Below are 8,419 nucleotides of genomic sequence, written 5' to 3' on the forward strand. Positions count from 1 at the left end.
TAGTTATTAATCTTAAAATGAAAAAAATCAATAAAACAGATTTATTTAAGAGATGTGTCCTATACCCCTCAGTAATACTCAGGTAACACAGAAACCTTTTATTTATTAATATGATTCTCTTGAGGTTAATTTTACAATTTTTTTTAATTGAAATCGAGGGGTATAGTGACAAAAAAAGAACCAGAGGCCCACACCAAAAGTATTAAAACCAACATTTTCATGGATAAGGAAGCCTAACAAGGTAACCAAGAGATGAGAAACAAATTGGATGATAACTTATTGTTTTTAGTATATTTTATAGCTGATTTAATTCACGGGTCAAAACCGACCCGCTAACATAAGAGATGATAACAGAAAGCTAACACGAGAGGAAGGTTAAATGAAATGGATTTGAACTGTTGTCCAGTTTGGTGAGCCTGTGTCCTGTGTGTAGCCTCAGCTTCCTGTTCGTAGCTGGAGTGGCACTTGGTGTGGTCTTCTACTATTACCCATTTGCTTAAAGGCTGAATATCTTGTACCTTCAGAGATGTTGTAATGCAGGAGTGGGCAACTCCAGGCCTCGAGGGCTGGTGTCCTGCAGGTTTTAGATATCACCTTTGGTCAACACACCTAAATCAAATGATTAGTTCATTACCAGGCCTCTGGAGAACTACAACACATGTTAAGGAGGTAATTTAGCCATTTGAATCAGCTGTGTTGGATCAAGGAAACATCTAAAACCTGCAGGACACCAGGCCTGGAGTTGCCACCCCTGGTGTAATGAGTGGTTACAGCGAAAGCATTTTGCCTTTCTATCAGCTCCATTTGGCAATAGGCTCTGACTACCAGCATCAACAATGCACTGTTACCTAGAGAACTGCCACTCACTGGATAGTTTCAATTTTCCACTTCAATTTGGCCATGGGTCCACTTCAATTTTTGTGACAAAATCAGATGGAAGTAGGAATGTTGGTAACGCTTTCTAATGATGTCACACTATTAGCATCAGTAAGGTATTGATGAGGTATTAACAAGTGCATACATTATCGTTTATATATCATTACTCCTCCTTAATATGTCATTTATACAGATGTGTTTATCCATCTGTTACTGTTAGACCATCACTATCACTGCTGTACACTGCTACTACATTATTGCTAGTAATAATAATAATCATAATAACATATCTGTATTTATAAGTTGCATACTAAGGAGGAGTAATTCTTTATAAATAATAATTTAAGCACTTGCTAATAACTTACTAATACCTGATTAATGCTTAATAGATGGGACATTATTAAAAATTTAATTTGAATTGGTCTATTGTATGTTGGTTGCACTGCACCTTGCCACCATGACTGTAAAGTCTGTAAATGCATATGTGCATATGAGTTAAGATGAATTCAGTAATATTTTGTACAGCTGCTAAGCCAACTTTAATCACTGTGAGTCTCGAGCACAATAATAAACAGCAGAATCTTCAGTCTTCAGACTGTTCATCTGCAGATACACCTGCTGCCTGCTGTCGTCTCTGGAGATGGTGAACCGGCCTTGAACTGACTGAGCATAGTAACTGTTGCCATTGTCATTTCTGACAGTGGAGACCCACTCCAGCCCTTTTCCAGGAGCCTGCAGGCCATCCAATTGCTGTTGAATCCAGAGGCTTTACAGGTCAATCTGTGAGATTCTCCAGGCTGTTTTACTGCTGGTTCAGACTCAGTCAACGTCTGACCAAAAACACCTGTGAAAAGAAAACAAAAAAAGATGAAAAAAGATAGTCTATTTACAGCATCAGTAAAAACTGAGAACAATTATCCAAAGACCGTCACCTGCATAACATAGAGTTAGAAACAGCAGCCCTATTCTACAGTCCATCATGTTAAACTTAATGTCCACTGCTCTCTGTGGCCCATTGCAGTCAGAGAAGTAAAGGTGAAGGGCACCTTTGTTTTGCATTGGCTCCTCCTTGAGGAAGGACATAATTAAAGTGAAGGCAGTAAAGGTTTCCCATATTGTGTGTTGATAGTGGCATTAAATATTAGAAAGTGACTCACTGAATACTATCCTTTTACTCCTCAGTTACACAACTAAGCAACAAATACAGCAATCCATTAATCACAGTGACAATTATGTACAATTATGCTTCTGATTAATACTGACAATACTGCTTTTTTTTTATATATTTTTTTTCCATTTTTAAAAATGTCATCAATTCAGGGTCCATGCTCACATGAGCTGCTAGCCAGGTGTAACAACATACATATATTTGCCTAGTTTGGCATATCATTTTAAAAAGTAGTGATTTGTGTCACAAACTTTTCTGACTGCCCCCACAAAATTAAAACAAGCTTTTTTGGTATTAAAGCCACTTTCATACACCTGAAAATGCAATTGAACAATTGACTGACAACCAATTCCATGGCTAGATGGAGCCTGTTGTGGCTCATGTTATTTCATGAAAAATGAAAAAGAAATAATGTCTAAAGTCCATTCAAACTCTTCCCCGCCACCACGAGCCTGTCTCAACTCCTGTCTCCACAACATTCTTTATTCTTCAGCTTCCAACATTTATTGCTTACCTCTGTCTTCACTTGCTTCCTATTATTGATGTCCAAAGTCTGGTTATGATCTAATTCTGCCTCGTTACATTCCCCCTGACATTGCAACCTCATATCTCTTCCATTCGCCCAAATGTTAAGGTTCAAAATTGAGGAGGGAGAGTACAAACCACTCTTGGTCCAGAAGCTCTTGGTCAAACAATGATTTTAATGAACACACGTGTGGGAAGACACTCTGTACGCAGACAGCCAGTAGTCCTCGACTTAATCAAAGCATGAACAAATATTTTATAGCATCAGGGTTTGATTTACTGACGCCCCTTCATGCGTCACAGATACATTTTATACATAGATCAGATCAACACCAGAATGACTTTTCACCTAGAAGATCATCTTCTATTTTCATGGCTGGTACTTTCCGTTATCTTAAAGTGAATTGTTCCTCTTTCTTGTCGAGACATAACTAATCTCTCCTCTAAATAAATCTAACTAATGTGTGTGTATGTGTTGACCTCACATGCTCTTTGTGTCACCTCTTAACTGTCTGTGTCTCGTCCTCAAATGCTCTTTCTCAATTCACCTGTTGCACTTCTGACCTTTTACCAGACCAGAAGCTCACTGAGACTATATGTATGTCTTCTACTAAATAAATGTTTTAATCAAGAACCTCTACTAAACATAATAACTGTGTGCATAAGCATCTTAAGGCCTTCTTAAAGCTATCTGTTACTTTGTTAAAGCAATGATCATTTTAAATAACCTAGTGATTCAAATGGCCTCGTCTGGCCTGCCCCTCAGAATAACTTAGACTTTGCTTTCACTTCTGCAAAACTCTCTGCAAGCCTGTTTCCTGTCCTGTTACTTTTAGCCTTTCTGAAAGACACACTGTTTAACCCCTGAATGCAATATAAACTCCAGATTATATTATTAATGCAATGGTAATGATGACAATTATTTAACAATAGCAGTAAAATAATTTCCCTGCTCCACAGAACCTTCTGCATAAACATTGTGGTCCAACTCTCTTCGCCTTTTTCCACTCTTATATGTCACATTATGTTCATCCCTCTTCTTAAAGCGTGTTCACTACAGCCATTTTCATCCTTTCTGCAAAAACCCACCACTACTAGTCTTTCACCTTACCCATCCAACACTTCATCATCACCTCTGTTCCTTTCATGTACATGTCCACTGAAGTCCACTCCAGTCATCATCTCCCTTGCTGGGGTATCATCTATCACTCACATCATTCTCCTCTAACTGGCATCAAATTTCTGAGGCATTTTAGTGGCCATTTCTATACTGTTAGGGATCTATTGACACCTGTTATTTGGCAAGCTCTTTTTAGCATTTGCAGTTTTGCATCCAAAAAGCAAACAAAAAGAAGCCACCCTTAGAATTTTCAGATCTAGCAGCTGCGTGAAGACAAAGATGTGGTGATACTGTAAGAAGCAAAACTGCTGAGGAACTGAAACCATGTATAACTACATGCAAAAACATTTTTTAGGCACAAACCAGAACTAGTCTTCTAATATAATAATAATGGATTGCATTTATATAGCGCTTTTCAAGGCACCCAAAGCGCTTTACAATGCCACTATTCATTCACTCTCACATTCATACACTTGTAGAGGCAAGCTACGGTTGTAGCCACAGCTGCCCTGGGGCAGACTGACAGAAGCGAGGCTGCCATATCGCGCCATCGGCCCCTCTGGCCAACACCAGGGTAGGGTAAAGTGTCTTGCCCAAGGACACAACGACCAGGAGAGAGAGCCCGGGGATCGAACCAGCGACCTTCCGGTTACAGATACACTTCCCAAACCCCTGAGCCATGGTCGCCCCGTCTTTATGGGTAATATGTCAAACGTATGCAGTTTTCCTTTTTTGATGATAATACACATTTTAAGATTTTAGGTTACTTAATAAAAATTAAAAAAAGATCAAATGATATAACATGTGGACCCCCGCAAGGGACATTGGAGAAAAAAAAATTGTGACCCAGAAAGAGTAATATTAAAACTAAGTTGCTGCTGCCATTGTTGGAAACTGGAATTGGCTGGGCCGCGCTATGAATTCTGGGATAGACTGGGCCACGAAGGATACACCCAACTCATCCATCAAATTTGGGGAAATGAAGGACGCATTTGGAGCAGCCTTCGAATCTGGACAGCCTTTGTCGCCTAGCTGTGATGTATTCGGCCTTCAAATGCAACCTCCGAAGCATGCGGCCTATTTTGCAAGATCTTGCAAAAGCATTTTTATTGTTTTTCCCTAATGTCCCTTGCAGGGCTCCGTAATAACATAAGTGTGGATTATTTTATTAGTTAGAAGTGACAAATGATAATAATTCTTCCTCCTCAAAAGAAATGAGCTACATTTTCTTTTTTTTTATCATTAAAAAGATCGTATCTAGAATTTTTTGTAGGAATCTCAGGGCTGGCTTAGACAAGTGACACTGGGCTGGATCTTTCAATGGTTAGAGGTCAGTCACTGATGAAGGTGGAACAGGACAGTGATGTTGCATCCCCCACAAACCTGAATTGGATAAGCGGGAGAACATTTTGTGTTGTGGACATTTTAAATATGAGTTCCATGACCATTTTTACATAACAAGATGGCGCCAGTGTTCACGGCAAGCCGTCTCCTCCGTTTTTGTTTGTTGTTTATTGTCCTTCTCTCTATGTGCTGCCCTGATGTCTCCACGTTACTTGTCTATGATCGCCAAACTCTTTTGAATCTCCGGCCTTTGGACTACCAGACACAAGATTTTAAATGGAGATCTGACGATCCTCCTCCGCTTTCGAAGGACTTTCCTGATTACCTCCGCCACTTACCATCTACCTTCTCTCAAAGGAAATGTTCACGGAGACGGGGTAAACGTGGCGGCATCCGTGTTCGTATCAAGGCCCTTTTAAAGTCCTATGTTGCAATAAATGATCGCTATTCTACAAACATTTTGTCATGTATTTCTGCCCTCCGAGACCATGCTAACTTCACACTGTTCTGTCATCGCTGGATTCGCCCTGTCGGACCTTATGGTTACCTGGACCTCCCAGCTGATCTTCCACCCGGTCGGTGCTGGGTGCGGTCCTCCAGAGGAGGCCTGAATCTCGGCAACCTTCGCCTGCTGCGGCGTTCTCCTACCAGTAACAGTGTGACCACTCTCCGTATGGCCTTATTAAATACAAGGTCACTGACGAATAAGACTTTTATTTTAAATGACCTTATTCTATCGTCGGGACTGGATTTCTTATTCCTGACGGAAACTTTGCTTCGCCCCGGCGAACTTTTTCCCTTCTCGGAGCTGCTCCCACCTGACTATGCTTTTATTAGCTCACCCCGGACCACTGGAAGAGGTGGAGGGCTAGCTTCAGTTTTTAAAAACAAACTTCGATGTCGGCAGCTGCCACCTGTTCTGTACCGCAGTTTCGAGGTGCAGTTATTGGAAGTGAACTGCGTCCCCTCCATCCTCTGCGCTGTGGTGTATCGTCCCCCGAAACTTATTAAGGATTTTCTTCCAGAATTTGCTGATCTACTGGGGAGCCTAGTGCCACGTTATGACCGTATATTAATTGTTGGTGACTTCAACATTCATGTTTGCTGTGAGGACAGTTCGCTAGCTAAGGATTTCCTCGCTCTTATTAGCACCCTCAATCTCACCCAGTGGGTAAGTGAACCAACTCACACAAAAGGTCATATACTTGATTTGGTACTATTTTATGGTCTGGATATTTGCATCACGGACATAGAGGACTCTGGGATTTCTGATCACTTCCCGGTTTTGTTTAATACTGTAGCGAGCGATGTGGATTTGAACAGTGATGGCCCTGTGCGGCAATCGCGCACGATTAACTCCCAGTCAATCGCCCACTTCATTGATGCTTTCCTTGACTCTCCCCTCTCTGATGCTAACTGTAATGGGGTTTTATCAGCGGATGAGCTTGCTAACCTCTTTTATACTACATGCGCTGACATCCTTAATTCTGTGGCACCTCTGAGAATTAAACGTGCCAAATCCTCACAACCCTGGCTAAATGATACTACTCGCGCCCTTAGGCGTGAATGTCGTCGTGCTGAAAGAAAATGGAGGAAAGACAAACTCCACGTCTCTCTGGACATCCTCCAAAATTGTCTATCTAAGTATCAAAAGTCTGTTAAAGCTGCCAAATCTGCCTTTTTGTCTAGCATTATTATGACTAATAGCCACAACCCCCGAGCACTTTTTAATACTTTTAATTCTGTGATAAACCCTTGCACTACCACTTATAGGGATGCCTCCCCTGCTCTTTGTGATAAATTCTTAAAGTATTTCTCTGATAAAATCTCAGCTCTAAGGGCTTCTCATCCATCTCACCCATCATCAGTTTTAGACCCAGTTCCAGCTTCTGAATGCTTGACTGTCTTTCAACAGTTTGAGCCAGTGTCTTATTCTAAAGATATAATTGATCATCTCAAAATCTCTGGTTCCCCGCATGATATTCTTCCTTCTCGTTTCTTTAAGGAAGCTTTACATGTTATTGGTCCTTGTATCTTATCTCTGCTGAATGCATCATTGTCATCAGGTTGTGTACCGTCTGTCTTTAAGCATGCTGTTGTGCAACCTATTATGAAAAAGAAAAATCTTGACCCTAATGCTCTCACTAACTACAGGCCGATCTCTAAACTCCCTTTTATTTCCAAAATATTGGAAAAGGTAGTTCTAAAACAACTTCAGGCCTTTTTAGATGCAAATGGTATTAATGAAAAGTTTCAGTCTGGTTTTAAACCTCGCCACAGCACAGAGACAGCCTTACTTAGAGTTTTAAGGCTGCTCTTTTCTCTTTGTACATGTTGCCGTTGGGATTAATTTTTAGAAAACATAACATCTCCTTTCACTGTTATGCCGATGATATCCAGATTTATTTACCTTTGAAATCCGATGTGACTGCTTCTTTGCAACCTCTGTTCAACTGTTTGCATGAAGTAAAAATTTGGTTATCACATAATTTTCTTACATTGAACGAGAATAAGACCGAAATCATAGTCTTTGGTAGTCACACTCCGCTAGACCAGTTAGCTGACGCCCTAGGCCCTCTCGCTAGCCATCTTTCGTCCACTGTAAGAAACCTCGGAGTGTTCCTGGATGGCTCTTTTAAACTCGAGAAACAGGTGTCCACTGTGGTAAAAAACAGCTTTTACCAGTTGCGTCAGATTTCCAAAGCAAAGCCGTTCCTTCCTTTAAAAGATCTTGAAAAGCTTATCCACGCATTTATTACATCCAGATTGGACTACTGTAACTCCCTCTACTCGGGCCTCCAACACTCCTCTCTTTGCCGGCTCCAGTTAATTCAAAATGCAGCTGCGCGTCTTTTAACAGGTACGAGAATTCATGAACACATAACTCCAATTTTAGCCAAATTACATTGGCTCCCTGTTAAATATCGTATAGATTTTAAAATTCTTTTGTTCACTTTTAATATTTTGAATAATTTAGCGCCCAGTTATCTTTCTGATTTACTCCATTCATACAATCCCAACAGGGCACTTAGATCATCCAACCATAGGCTCCTAGCACAACCTAGGACTCGAATGAAGTCGAGAGGCGACCGGGCCTTTGCATCCGTGGCACCCAGACTCTGGAATAACCTCCCCGTTCATATTCGCACTGCCGAGTCTATCCAGTCTTTTAAATTACGTCTTAAAACTTATTTTTTTACTTTGGCTTTTGATTCTGTCTAGTTGGCTGTTTTAGCTTGTTGCGTTGTTACCTATTGTTTGTTGTCCTCTTCTATTGTTTGTTTTAACTGTCTCATGTTTTTATTGACTGTGAAGCACTATGGTCAACACTGTTGTTTTTAATATGTGCTATATAAATAAATTTTGATTTGATTTGATTTTTGTTC

General features: G+C 40.5%; 1 pseudogene; it reads right to left on the reverse strand.

Moving 5' to 3' along the window:
• Positions 1–1,419: 1,419 nt before the first annotated feature.
• Positions 1,420–1,857, reverse strand: LOC113021554 (immunoglobulin heavy variable 3-43-like; annotated as a pseudogene).
• Positions 1,858–8,419: the final 6,562 nt, after the last annotated feature.

This window comes from Astatotilapia calliptera, chromosome 4 (assembly GCF_900246225.1).
Source record: "Astatotilapia calliptera chromosome 4, fAstCal1.2, whole genome shotgun sequence".
NCBI lineage: Eukaryota > Metazoa > Chordata > Actinopteri > Cichliformes > Cichlidae > Astatotilapia > Astatotilapia calliptera.